Genomic DNA, 13,502 nt, shown 5'->3' on the forward strand with positions numbered 1-13,502 from the left:
TGGGTATCAGTGAGGAGGCCTAGGTAATCTATGGGACCTTAGGTAGTATTTATCCCTGGTGTACAAATAGACTTTGAGTGCCCATGCCATAATATGGGAGACTCTCTCAGCTGGGACTCTTGGGGGAGGGCCTAGGCCCTGCCCTGGATGAAATGACAGTTATTGGAGATCCACCATGGAGTGCCTCCCCCTCCTTGGGGATCGGACTGGAGATTGGGTGGGGGACTGGGGGACCTGGTGGGTGAGGGAGGGGGAGGAGGGGAAGGAGCGAGAGCTGGGATTGACATGTGAAACAAGATTGTTTCTAACCTAAATAAAAAAAAATAAATACAACTCAGCCTCAAAGACAGACATTACCTCAGAGTTAAAGGTTGGGAAAAGATCTTCTAATCAAATGACTGTCCTCAGTAAGCAACTCAATGTTACTGGGCCTACCCCACCCAGCCTGGGTAGAACTGTTCCCAACAGAGCAATCAGCCCTATAGATGGCAAAGCTACAGTGGTTATGGGCAGCCAGTTGACACAACAGGATACAGTCAAGGCAGCTATGGTTCTTATGAACAGACCCCAGAACACAGGGTTCCCAATCAACTTCCTGAGGGATATGGTTCTGCTGGAGGCTATGTGAGCATCCAGTTTCCAATCTTCTTATGAACAGCAGTCCTCCTACCCTGGCTATGGCCAACAGCCAGGTCCTAGCCACACTTCAGGAAGGTAAAATGGCCATTCTCAGAACAGTAGCTATGGAGGGATTCAGAGTGGCGGCTATGGCCAACAGTCTGGCTGTGGTCGACAACAACAAATCTATGGACAGCAACAATGTTCCTGCCTCAGGCTTTTGGACAGCAGAACCATATAACAGTAGCAGTGGGGGTGGTGAAGGGAGTGGTGGAGGCAACTATGGCCAAGATCAGTCCCCCATGAGTGGTGGTGGCAGTGATGATTATGGCAATGAGGGCCAGAGTGATGATGTCAGTGGTGGCTACAGAAGAGGCTTAACAGAACTGTGAGGGCTGTGGCAAGTAGTGACAACCACAGCAGTGGTGGCTATGAACCCAAAGGTTGTGGAGGTGGCCCTAGAGATAGAGGGGACATGAGTGGAAGTGACTGTGGGAGCGCCAATAAATTTGGTGGCCCTTGGGTTCAAGGATCATGCCACAATTCCAAACAGGATAATTCAGACAACACTATCTTTGTCCAAATCCCGAAGGAGAATGTTACAATTAAATATGGCTGATTACATCAAGCATATTGGAATTATTAAGACAAATAAGAAGACTGGACAGCCTATGATTCACTTGTATACAGACTGGGAAACTGGTAAGCTGAATGGTGAGGCAACAGTCTCATCTGATGGTACCTACCTTCAGCTAAAGCAGATCTTGACTGGTTTGATAATAAAGAATTATCTTGGAATCCTATCAAGGTTTCATTGGCTATTCAGTAAGCATACTTTGATAGAGATGGTGGAAATGGCCATGGCAGCAGAAGGGAAGGAGTACCCATCGGCTGTGGAGGCCATGGAGAAGGTAGCAGTCGGTGGTGGTGGCCAAGGAGGATTTCCCAATGGAGGTGGCAGGTGGAAACCAGTCATGGCCTGGAACTGTCTTAATCCTACATGCGAGAACATGAGCTTCTCTTAGATAAATGAATGCCACCCATGTGAGGCCTCTAAATCAAATGACCCATGAATGGACCAGGAGTCTCTCATATGGGAGTAACTATTAAGATGATCAACATGGCAGAGGAGGATGCCATCCAGGCAGCTACATGGACTGATTTGGGGTCTTCTAATGGGGCTGAGGTGGTGGGGACAGAAATGGCTTTGACCCTGGCAAGACAGACTCTAGGGATGACCACATCACAGAGAGAGAACATATGAGCCTGGATCCTAATCTGAAACATCTATCTCTTTGCCCTATACCCAATGTCACCCTTGTTATTTTGTACCTTCCAATACATAATTAACCATGGTTTCTCTCTCTCTCCTCTCTCTCTCTCTGTCTCTCTCTCTTTCTTTCTCTCTGTCTGTCTCTGTCTCTCCGTCTCTCTCTCTCTCTCTCTCTCTCTCTCTCTCTCTCTCTCTCTCTGTATATGTGTATGTGTGTGTGTACAAGAGAAGGTGAGGGTCGAGGGGGAGGAGGGCAGGGGAGTGTGTGTGTGTGTGTGTGTGTGTGTGTGTGTGTGTGAGAGAGAGAGAGAGAGAGAGATAGAGAGAGAATTGTAATTGTAACTACAACTCTGGTTCCCATTAAAAACAATCATTTTAGCTTAAAAAAAGAAACAAAAGGAAGGATGGAGGGAGGGAGGGAGGCAGGGAGGGAGGAAAAGGAGAAGGTTCAGAGATGTGGTGAAGCCCACCATCACATTCATCCTGGTGTCTGGTTTGAGGGCTGGAGCAAGGATCATTTAAAACAACTGAGTCACTACTCTAAGGTCACACATCCCTGTTATGATGGATTTAAGAGGCAACACAGAGAAAATAGATGGAGAGAGAATGAGTTCCATGATGTCACTTCAGCCCAGAATCGCATTATGCTGGCAGCTCCAACCAGCCCTTGACTTTTAAAGTGTGTGATCCAATAAATCCTCTTTACCCAGCTAACACTGGGTTGCACACAGCCCTCCTGTGACCCCAGAGCCTGTGTGAGGCTGTTAAGAGAACATGTGACCTTTCTTTCTGTGACTCGGAGCTCTGTGTCTTATGAACAGTCTAGTGACGGCACTGGAGTGAACACTTCTAAAAAGTACTGCCACATCCTACATTACCCATCCTGGGAAGGAAGTTCAAATCAAGAAACCCTGCCTTTGCTAGGACCACACATATTTCTCCAGTTTAGCTCTCTAGCCACACAGGCTGCTTCTTCAGTAGTTAATTCCGTATCTAATAGCCCAGCCTGACCACTCTCCTGGCAGCCCTTGCCAGTGGTGACTGCTAGGAATCTGGAGTCGGGCAGACTCACTTCTGCTGCATTTGTAAGCTAATCCTTTAAATGGAATGCAGCAGCTTATGTTTATCGGGAAGTTCTTTTTGATGGAGGTTTGCATAATATACAACAGTATTAAATAAGAAAAAATCCCCTTCAGTAATCAGTTCAGCAGGTACACTGTTTATTTTTGCTCCTTTCTGTAGCTCACCAATCCAACCTGGAATTCCAGAGAAAGCTACCCTCAGCTTATGATTTAACATTCACCAACAACTGCAGAGGTTTGCATGTCTGAGGACTGAAAAATTGTCCCTCCAGCTACGTTCTTTCAGTGAGAGGGAATAGGAAATTACTCCAGGGAAGAGGGCTCTTTTATCTCCCAGCTGTAGATGTATTTAGAACGAAGGGATTAAGGAGGTCAGAGCATAGTCCTCTCCTGACTAAATGGGGCTGATTTATTGCTTGGCACCTTTATAATTCTTTTCTAAGTAAAGGCATACAATAGTATTTAACAGCTTGGGTTTGGAATTCCCCAAGCATGAATCCAAAATGTGCCAACATCTCTCAGATGCACGTGCCTATGGGAAAAGTACTGAGCCATTTGAACCTCAAACTCCTCTTCTATAAAATGGTTTGCTAACAAAACTCACTGGGTGGGGTTGGTTTTTGAAAACCACGCAGGATAATGAATAAAATACGCTTGGTTCTTGGGGCCTCATAGATGCTCCTTTTGAATAATATGCTGTTTGTATTTCTTCTTATCCTCTGTGGAGTGGTGACCATTAGACCCTGCTGTCTCCCTCCAAGAAGGCAGGCTCACAGTCTACTCTGAGAACTTAGGTGGCCAAGATGAACAGCCTTGCTAGAAGTGACTAAGGCTGAATGACAGTGGACCAAGAGCTTAGATGTCTTCTCAGAGGGAACAGACATTTCAGGACCTCATGGTATTGTGACCTTTAAAGGGCCAGGAAGTTCAGCATGGAAGGAGGTGTTGACTTTGCATCTAGATTTTAGTAGGCATTTCCCCCTTTCTTTGCTCTCTCCCTTTATTCTGAATTTTACAATTGTTAGAAGGTGATGTCATGCAACTCCCCATTCTGTCTCTGTTTTATCCCACCAGCTCTGTTCTGAAATTGGGCCAGAAATGGCTAAGAACCGTGATTTGACTACATTGAGTACTACTCAGAATGATGACTCCAAGCTAGAGGCATGGAAGAAAGGGGATGGACCTGGGCACCCTGCTTATTGTCACTGATGCAGCAACCCTTGGAGGATGAAGCATGAAGTGTGAATGCAGGGTGGTGAGAGAGGGGATGAGAAGGACAATGGTACCTGTGTATTCTAAAGGACAAGGCTTCTTCCACAGTCATTCAGATGATGAAATTTAACACCTACATAGAGGGAAGGATGAAACAAAGCTGAGGCACAGGATGGAGTTGCCTCCAGAAAGACTTCTGTCCTTCCTCATCAGGAAAGAGCCCTCCTTCTACAGTTCCTTCAGATGCAGACAGCCACTGTTAAAGCACTGTGTTAGACATGGTTTATGCATGTACTGAAACGAGATACCTGCATTGGAGAACTTAGTCCAAGGCAGAGCCTCACCTGGATAAGTCATGATACTCTGTTTAAACAGGAGATGATGGCCACACATGTGAGATTTTCCTCAAAATACATGCAGAAATGGAATTAAGCCACTTAAAATGAGACATTTGGGGGAATCTTTAAAAATAAAAGAAATTTGATGCATAAGATGACAGTCTCTTTTTATTCCTTGTACGTATTTATTTATTTATTAAACAAATATTTATGCAAGATATACTCTGCTCCAAAGACCAAAATATATATAACAGGAAACAGAAAAGATAGAGTGTCTATCTGTAGGGTTTCCATGTAGAGATCAAGCAAAGCATCATACAATTAGATGTTCAATTGTAGCTTAGAGGAGATGGTTCAGTGGGTAAAGGGAATTTAAGTTAAAAAAATCAAGACCTGAGTAGCTCTTGCTTATAATCCCAGAGCTCCAGAGCTAGGGATGCAAAATCAGGAGAATCCCTGGGGCTCTCTGGCCAAACTGTCAAGACCAAAGAGAGGTTCTATCTGTATCTCAAAAAACAAGGTGGATGGCCCCTGAGACACAGTACCCAAGGTTGACTTCTGGTATTCACATACACATGCATGTACACAAATAGTGCATACATGTATGTACACACAGAGACATGCATATTCATTTAAAATCATGACAAATTCTTCCAAGGAGAGTAAGAAGCACTCTATATGAAATAAAAAGGAACCTGCCCTAATCTAACGGACAGGTCATATTTGAACAGAACACTAACAAATGAGAACCAGCCAATAGGCAGAATGGAGAAAGGAAACAGGTCCAAGGCAGAGACGTGGCACATCACAAGGTCTGAGTCAGGTATGACAATGAAGGCTGCTGTGGTTGGAGCTGGGAGAGTAGAGAAGAAGCCTAGGAAGCCTCTGGAAGTTGTAAGAGACCCTTATCCTCCCTGCCGTGAATGCCTTTGTAGTGCTGGGACATGTGTGCTGGCATGAAGTCAGGACCTGTCATGGGTGCCATGACTGATGGTTTGGGAATGTCCCCCTGGGGCTGATGTGAAGAGCAGGTTGGATAGAGCAAAAAGGAGCATAGACTCATGAATTATTTAGCAAAAAACAAAAAGTAACCAGAGGGAAAGCCAACAACATTTGGCCATCTAGTGAATGCAAAATCAACAGACATGTCAATCATGTGATGTGCTAGAAGAAAAGATCCCTCTAAGAATCGTCAGCATGGGGACCCAGAGGCCCAGTAGTAAGCTAAGCAGGTGAACTGTCTTCATGGTGTGGGGATTACTTCTCTTGGTGCAATAACCAAACACCTGATAGAAGCTACCTAAGGGAGAGTTTTGATCTGAGCCACGGTTGAGGGCATACCAATCCATCATGGCGGGAAAGACCTGGCAGCTAGAAAGCTTAGTCTTGTGGAAGCAGGAGCTTGTGGTGAGTCACACCACAACCACCCCAAGGAAGCAGAGCCTGGGGCTGGAAGTTGGCCCAGGCTATCACCCTCAAGTTCAGCCCATGAGTGATATAGCTCTTCCAGCTATGCTCTATCTCTTAAGATTCTAAAACCACCAGCTGGGGGAATCAAGCATCCAAACATGAGTACTGGGGAGACATTTTACAGGTTACCTAGAAACAGGATTCTGGACATGTGATGTCTGCATTCAGTCTTTACTTTGCCCAGTACTCCAGATGTTTCTGTCTAGACATCATTGCTCCACTGTCTTAGAAAGTAAGCTTGAAGGAGGAGTGTGTATAAAGGAATTATTAGCCCTAATTCCTCACCCATTTCTGAAAGAAATAATAACAACCATTCTTTCAGAAACTATTTTAATTAGATGGTTGCACAGGTTATCTAGTTAGTGGTTATTGTCTATGGTGCCCCAACAACTATTCAAAGCACTTTTACTGGTTTGCTCATCCCACCTTTTTTCTTTTTATTTATTCCTCTCTCATATAATACATTCTGTCCACAACCTCCCCTCCCTCCACTCCTCCAAGGCCCTACTACCTCCCCTCTCCCACTGAGCCACTGCCTCTACATTTCCCTTCAGAAAAGAGCAGGCCTCCCAGGGGTATCAATCCAACACAGCATAACAAGATTCAATAAAACTAGACATAAACCCTCATATCTATCCTGGATAAGGCAACTCAGTAGGAGGGAAAGGGTCCCAAGAGCAAGCAAGAGACTCAGAAACATCCCCACTTCCACTGTTAGGAGTCCTATAAAAAAACCCAAGCTAAACAACTATATCATGTATACAGAGGACCTAACACAGACCCACACAGGCTCCATGGTTGTTGCTTCAATCTCTGTGAACCTCTATGAGCTCTGCTTAGTTAATTCTGTGCACCATGTTTTCCTGGTGTCCTCTTCCCCTCTGGCTCCTACAAGCCTTCCTCCCACTCTTCCACAGGATTCCCTGAGCTCTGCCTAATGTTTGGCTGTGGGTCTCTGCATCTGGTCCCATCAGTTGCTGTCAGCTCTCTGATAGCAACTGGGCTAGGTACCCATCTATGAGTGTAGTCAAATATTGTTAAGGAACATTTCCTTGACTTTTTTTAATCACTGTTTTTGGTTCTATCCTCAGTCTCTGGGCCATTCAGCTTCTGGTTCCTGGCCATTCAGGCAGTATCAGGCATGGGCTCCCTCTCTTGACTTGGACCCCAAGTTGGATCTGTCATTGTTGGCCACTCCCATAAGTTCTAAGCCATAATTACCCCAGATTATCTTGCAGGCAAGACAGATGTGGGTCAAAGATTTTGTGCTCCCTCTATTTTAATACATAATCCTCAAAACACACATTATCATTGTGTTCATTTTAAAGAGAGGAAAATTAAGGCTGCACAAGTGAGTAGCAGAGCAAAACTTCCTGGTAAATATTAAACCAGGCAAACTGGTATGTATTAAAAAATAAGTGTCCAGAAAACGTGTTTGTTACTAACATGCATAAATGGCTGGACTTAAGTTAATCACCTGTGCTTCAGCACTCTCAGTACATCCAGACAGAAAACCCTTAGCTGATAACACAAAGCTCTAAATTTTAGTGCTATGCCATGCTGACAAAAATTGATCCACTCGACATCTATTTCACAGCCTTTGAAATGTGTTCTCACTCTTCATTTGCCAAAGGAGCAACGACATCTGTTTACACATCAACTGATTATGAACTAGCTACCATTCTGATTGTAGGATGGAGTGCCAAGGCTGGTGGGAGAAAGTAGGTAGGACAGTGTGGCCTCTGGATGGAGTTAGTAGCTAGCAGTCAACTAGTGTTAGGAAAGCTCAGATGGGAAAAGGCTGGCCATCTGAAGCAACCTTCTGTGTAGTTCTCCTTTGGTAAGGAAGAGGCAAAGAATGTGGAGAATCCACACAGGCCCCATCCACCCCTGAGGATTTACAGCCAGTTAAGGATCACTGGGAAGGACAGAGATTTTGTTCTCTGGTATAGCCAATGAATGGTAAGTTGCTGGTATCCTTCACCAATCCTCCTATAATTGGTTCTAATTAAAATTATGGGCTTACAAAAAAAGACACAAAGTAGACGGAGGACAAACTGGGAAGAGAAAAATGATCAGCAGATGTGGGAGGGGATAAAAGAGGGTAATGTGTGTGTATGAACACAATATATTATGTCCATGTATGAAATTAATGAGACCCATTAGTACGTATGGCTACTGTATGCAAATAGAAATTAAATATTTTTAAATAAATGTGGGAGGCTGGAAATAGGTTTCTGTGAAAAGCTCTTAGTACCTGAGCCTGGTGACCTGAGCTCCATCCCTAGAACCCAGAAAGCTGGCCTCTGAAATCCACATGCATGTTTCCACAGCAAGCACATTAAAAATAAATTGAGTTGAGGTTTTTAATGAGGCCAATTGGTGAACAAACACATCCTGTGGTAATCAATTATCTACTGCAGGAAGTTTCACTCACAACCTAGGAGGGAAACCCAGCTGGACTAGAGAGTGGTCTTTGGAGGATTCCGTCTCACATGCCTTCACAATTCAAAGCTCGCTCTACACCTGCATCAATGAAGCTCTTAGCTCAGTGCCTAATTTCCCTGCAACACCCATGTGAGTTAGACCTGAGTCAACCTGCTTCACAGCTACATCCTGTCTCCCCTGTGAAGTCTCTCCCACCATGATGGCATCTGCCATAAGATGCTCAAGCCAAACCCTCAACAGTGCTATATCCAGAACTGTGAACTAGACAAAACCCTTTTCTGTATAAAGCACTCAACCACTGGCATTTCATAATAGTAACAGAATTATACTAGTACAAATGGGTATGATTACTATATTTTAAAAGTGAAGAAACTGAATACTGAATAGAATAGACATGATTTAAACCAGATGATCCTAACTTCAGAGAACTCCTGACCACTATGACACGATTCATGTCCTAGAATCAGAGCAGTGCAGCAGTTCAAGGCCAGCTGAAGATGCATACTAAGACCCTGTCCAAGAAAGCAAGATAGGTGGGTAGATGGTGGATGGGTGATGGAAGGAGGGAAGGAAGGAAAGAAGGAAGGAAGGAAGGAAGCTTGGATGTGTGGATGAATAGATAGATGGATGGAGGGATGGATGGATGGATGGATATAGTGCTTATGTGGTAAATCAGTGTTCCAGAGCTTTCAAGCTGTAGAAATTATAAATGAGAACTGTTTGTTAAGATGTCACAGTACAGTCCCCAGGGGACTACTTTAAGCTACCACCCCAATGCCAACTCCTAGATGAAAATCCTTGCCATATTCACTCACTATGTTCCCTCCCAAGCAAATTGGGGTTACATTATAGAAACTGGTTGTAGACTAGTCATCTTCAAATCTGCCGGCACACTATACCAAACTCAGAAATTGATGACAGTACTTACGTCCATATTCCTCCTTATGAATATTAAATAGTGATCCTGGTAGGGCCTGTGTTTTTGTGTTTACATTTTATTTTTTAACTAGATTACAAAGTAATAGGTTCCCATATGAGGTTTTCATGCAGGTTTCATTTTGGTTGTTTGCCCCCTATTCTTGTTTCCCTTTCATGCCATACTCTTTTACCCCCAGCATCCCTGCTTCTTCTTTACTCTGCTGTTTTCCCCCATATCCTATCTTTGAGTCTTTTTTTTCCAGTATCATGGACCCTTTCTAGTTTCCCAGCCTTTACCCATACTTTCTCTCACCTGGATATGCATATTTATTAGAACAGGCTTGGATCTATATATGGGAGAGAGAGTATGTCTTTTTGAGCCTGGCTTACCTTGATTAAAAATAATGCTTTCTAGTTCTTTCCACTTCCCTGAAACTTCCATAACTTTACCTTTCTTTCAAACTGAATAAAATTCCACTGTGTATATGTACCACATTTTCATTATCTCGTCACCTGTTGGTGGATATGTGCGTTGATTCCATTTCCTAGGTATTGTGAATAGAGCAGCAGTGAATGTTGAGTGCCTCTGTAGCAGGACACAGTATCTTTGTAGTGTACGCCAAGGTGTGGTTGGTATAGCTGAGCCATATGGTAATTCTGTTTGGGTATTTTGAGACACCTCCATGCTGATTTCCATAGTGTCTATGCTATTTTACCCTCCCACCAGCAGTAGATCAGGCTTTCCTCTTACCCACATCTTCACCAGCATTAGTTGGCCTTTGTTTTCTTGATGGTAGAAATTCCCAGCGGTATTTTTATAAGTCACCCAGGTGATTCCAACATAAGGTCCAAAATGAAAAGCATTGGAACGCTTAGCCCAAAAGCCACAGTACTGCTCTTGCTCTCCTCTTTCCCCTTTCTCAGCCATCAGCTTAGCAACTCAGATGTGAAGAGTCCTCGGTATTCAAGCTATTCATTTAATATTTGACCAAATTTTATGAGCCCCTCATGTTTGAATAAAACAAAGAAACCCAACACACAACTTTGCTTTTTTATGACCCTTACACTAAAGTCAAGCATAGCAATGAATATGTATCATAGGTATCTAACAAAAAGGTCTACTATATAAGAAAACATCATAGAGATGGGAAGAAGTGGTAGGAATAATGAGTGGAGGGCTCCTAATAAACATGAAGTTATTCTCTAGGTAGTTAAAATGCCATAGAGGTTCAGAAGATGAAGAACAGAGGAAGCAAAGATGCTCAGTTTTGTGCTTTTGAACTGTTTTATCTTGAGGTGATTAGAAAGCCAGCCAGACTTACAAGAACTAACACAAAGGGATTGAGGTTATGACAAAGTGTGTCAAGGATGGAAGCTTGGACTCCTACAACCCAGTAAAACCCAGGCAGTCACTATCTCTCTGTGGATGTGGACGCAGGTGCATCCCCAGAGTTTCCTGGCCAGCATAGGAAGCCTAAGTGGCAAGCTATAGCTTCAGTAAGAGATCCTGCCTCTAAATATAAGTTGTAGGGGCTGGGAAAATGACTGAGTAATTTGCTGCACTTGCATAGGCCCAGAGTTCAATTCCCAGTATCCAGGTCAGGCAGCTCACAAACACCCAAACTACAGCTCTAGGGAATCTGATACCTCTGGTTTCCTCGGGCACTGCACATTCACATGAAAATATACATAATTAAAAATAAGATAAATATTAGAAAAGTATGGTGGGCTATTAAGAAAGACCCTTGGCACCGAACTGTGACCTTCACACACCTACCTATGCTTATATGCATACACACACACACACACCAGAAATAAAGAAATCCCATCTATCCTCTACCAATTTTCCCATGTTGTAACAATGTTAATAACTGTAGAGTGTATTGCATCTCTTTCACTTTTCCTAAACCTTTAAGAATGAGCAATAGATCCACCTGCCTCTGCCTCTTCAGCATGTCCTACTGGCCTGCGCCACCTGAACCCAAGGAACCCAGTGACAGAGAGGAGTGATGAGCAAATTGGCAAAGAATGGGCTGGCAAAACCAGCAGAGACAGCTGAACTGAACAGGGGAGAGCTCTTGGACCCCAGACTGACAGTGGGGAGGCCAGCATGGGACTGATCTGGACCCCCCAAATGTGAGTGTCAGCGAGAAGGCCTGGGCAACCTATGGGGCCCTGAGCTGTGGATCAGTGTCTATCCCTGTTATACAAACAGTCTTCGTGTGCCTATAGCACAAAGAGGGATGCTCTCTCAGCCTGGACTCTTAGGGGAGTGCCTGGACCCTACCCAGAGTAAAATGACAGACTCTAGATATCCCCTATGTGGAAGGATTTGGCAATAGGGTGGGAGGGTGGGGGGGAAGGGGAGTGCGGGAGGAGGGGAGGGAGAGGGAACTGGGATTGACATGTAAAACAAGCTATTTAAAATTAAAATAAAAAATGATAAAAAAATTGCCAAAGGCAGAAAATAAAGCTCTCACTACCCTGCAAACTCTATGATAGTCAGGGGTTCAGGAAAAAAAAAAAGAATGAGCAATAGAGTCTAAAAGCCAAAAGTGTAATGTGTGCTCCCAGGTGACTTTATCGTAAACGTGGGTTAACACTTTATTTCAAATTGTAACAGGGGAATAGCTGACCATGGAAGGGTCAGTTGTAGGAAGGAGGAGTGTGGAATAATCCTTGATGGACAAGATACATATAAATTGAGCATCTGGCTAAGGCGATCATAAGACTCTTGACTGACAGGTAGCTAAACGGGTGGGTAGGGAGCTTCCAGAGCAGGTCTTAATCTTATTAAAGTTTAATGTAAAACTTCTTAAGCATTTTATCACAAATCTTAATTTCCTCTCTAGTAAAAGGTTGTGAATTACATCATAGAAAAAGTTTCTATCAGAAACCAGGTTTGAAACAATTTTTCTTTATCATAAACCAAGCAATGGAGTGAAGTGTAGAGGGCCATCTCTTCTCAGGGAGGAATAGACATGATGTTAACAACTGAGACCCTGGAGAGAGTAATAAAGACAGCATCCATGGGCAATGGATAGCAACATGGAAGTTCGAGTTCTGGTGTAATGAACATGATTTGACATCTATTGTGTATTATTTTTAAGTCAGACACTGATCTCTCTACACTAAAAAGTCCCTTGAATATTGTCAGGCCTGTGGTTGATGCAAAGTGAATACTGACTAATGGAACGAGTGTTTTAGTAGTCACATGAGCAACCAGGAATTGGTTATATGAGTAGAGATGGTTCAATCATGACTCCAAATTATATATGGTGTGGGGAGAATTAAATTATAATTGTGTTTTATATATGATATGAAGATAGTTCAATCTTGATCATGTAAGGATAGTTCAATCACAGGACATTTTATGAACTGTTGGTTGGGGAGCACATGCTTTATATCTTAAATTCAAATTTTCCTTTACAGTCTCCTGTTTCTAGTGCTTGTTCCCTATATAGTATCACTATTTTAAAGGCTATGGGGTCTTAAAATGATTAGTGTAACTAGGGGTATTTGGGGCTAGCATCTTATGTCTGTTGCTCTACTTCCAGATCCACTGTGATGTGAAGAGCCTGTGCCACACACTCCAGCAGCCATGAACTCTGCCATGTCTTTCTCACCATGATGGATTGAGACCCTGAAGCCAAAAAACCAAAACAAATCCTTAATACCATGCATTGTTTCTTTTAGTTATTTCGTAACAGCAACACAGTAGTACCTAATGCAACATTTAAAAGTTCAATGATACCAGTGTTAAATCATGACAAAATTTCAGGTTTTCATGGGCAAACAAAAAAAATCTACAAAAAGATATATTGCTGGGGATCCAGAAGCCAATCAACTAAAGCCCCACTGTAACTGTGAGGAACAAGGTTGCTTCACAAGTCAGTTCTAGGTCCCTCTCCCATTCCCTCCCCTCATCCCGTGCCCTCCCCCCAACCCCCCCCCCCGTTATCCCCTCATTCCCCCAGGGAGGGTGAGGCCCTCCATGGGGCTGTCCATAGTCTGTCATTTCATATAGGGCAGGGCCTAGACCCTTCCCCAAGAGTTCAGGGTGAGAGTGCACCTCACATTGTTCGATGGGAGTCCAAAGTCCGTGTGTATACTTGGGATGGGTACTGATCTGCTGCCCAAGGC

At 43.6% G+C, this 13,502-nt stretch overlaps 1 pseudogene; it reads left to right on the forward strand.

Moving 5' to 3' along the window:
• Positions 1 to 390: 390 nt before the first annotated feature.
• LOC101836624 lies at positions 391 to 1,779 on the forward strand (annotated as a pseudogene).
• Positions 1,780 to 13,502: the final 11,723 nt, after the last annotated feature.

Source organism: Mesocricetus auratus, unplaced genomic scaffold (genome assembly GCF_017639785.1).
Source record: "Mesocricetus auratus isolate SY011 unplaced genomic scaffold, BCM_Maur_2.0 Super-Scaffold_4256, whole genome shotgun sequence".
Taxonomy (NCBI): Eukaryota; Metazoa; Chordata; class Mammalia; order Rodentia; family Cricetidae; genus Mesocricetus; species Mesocricetus auratus.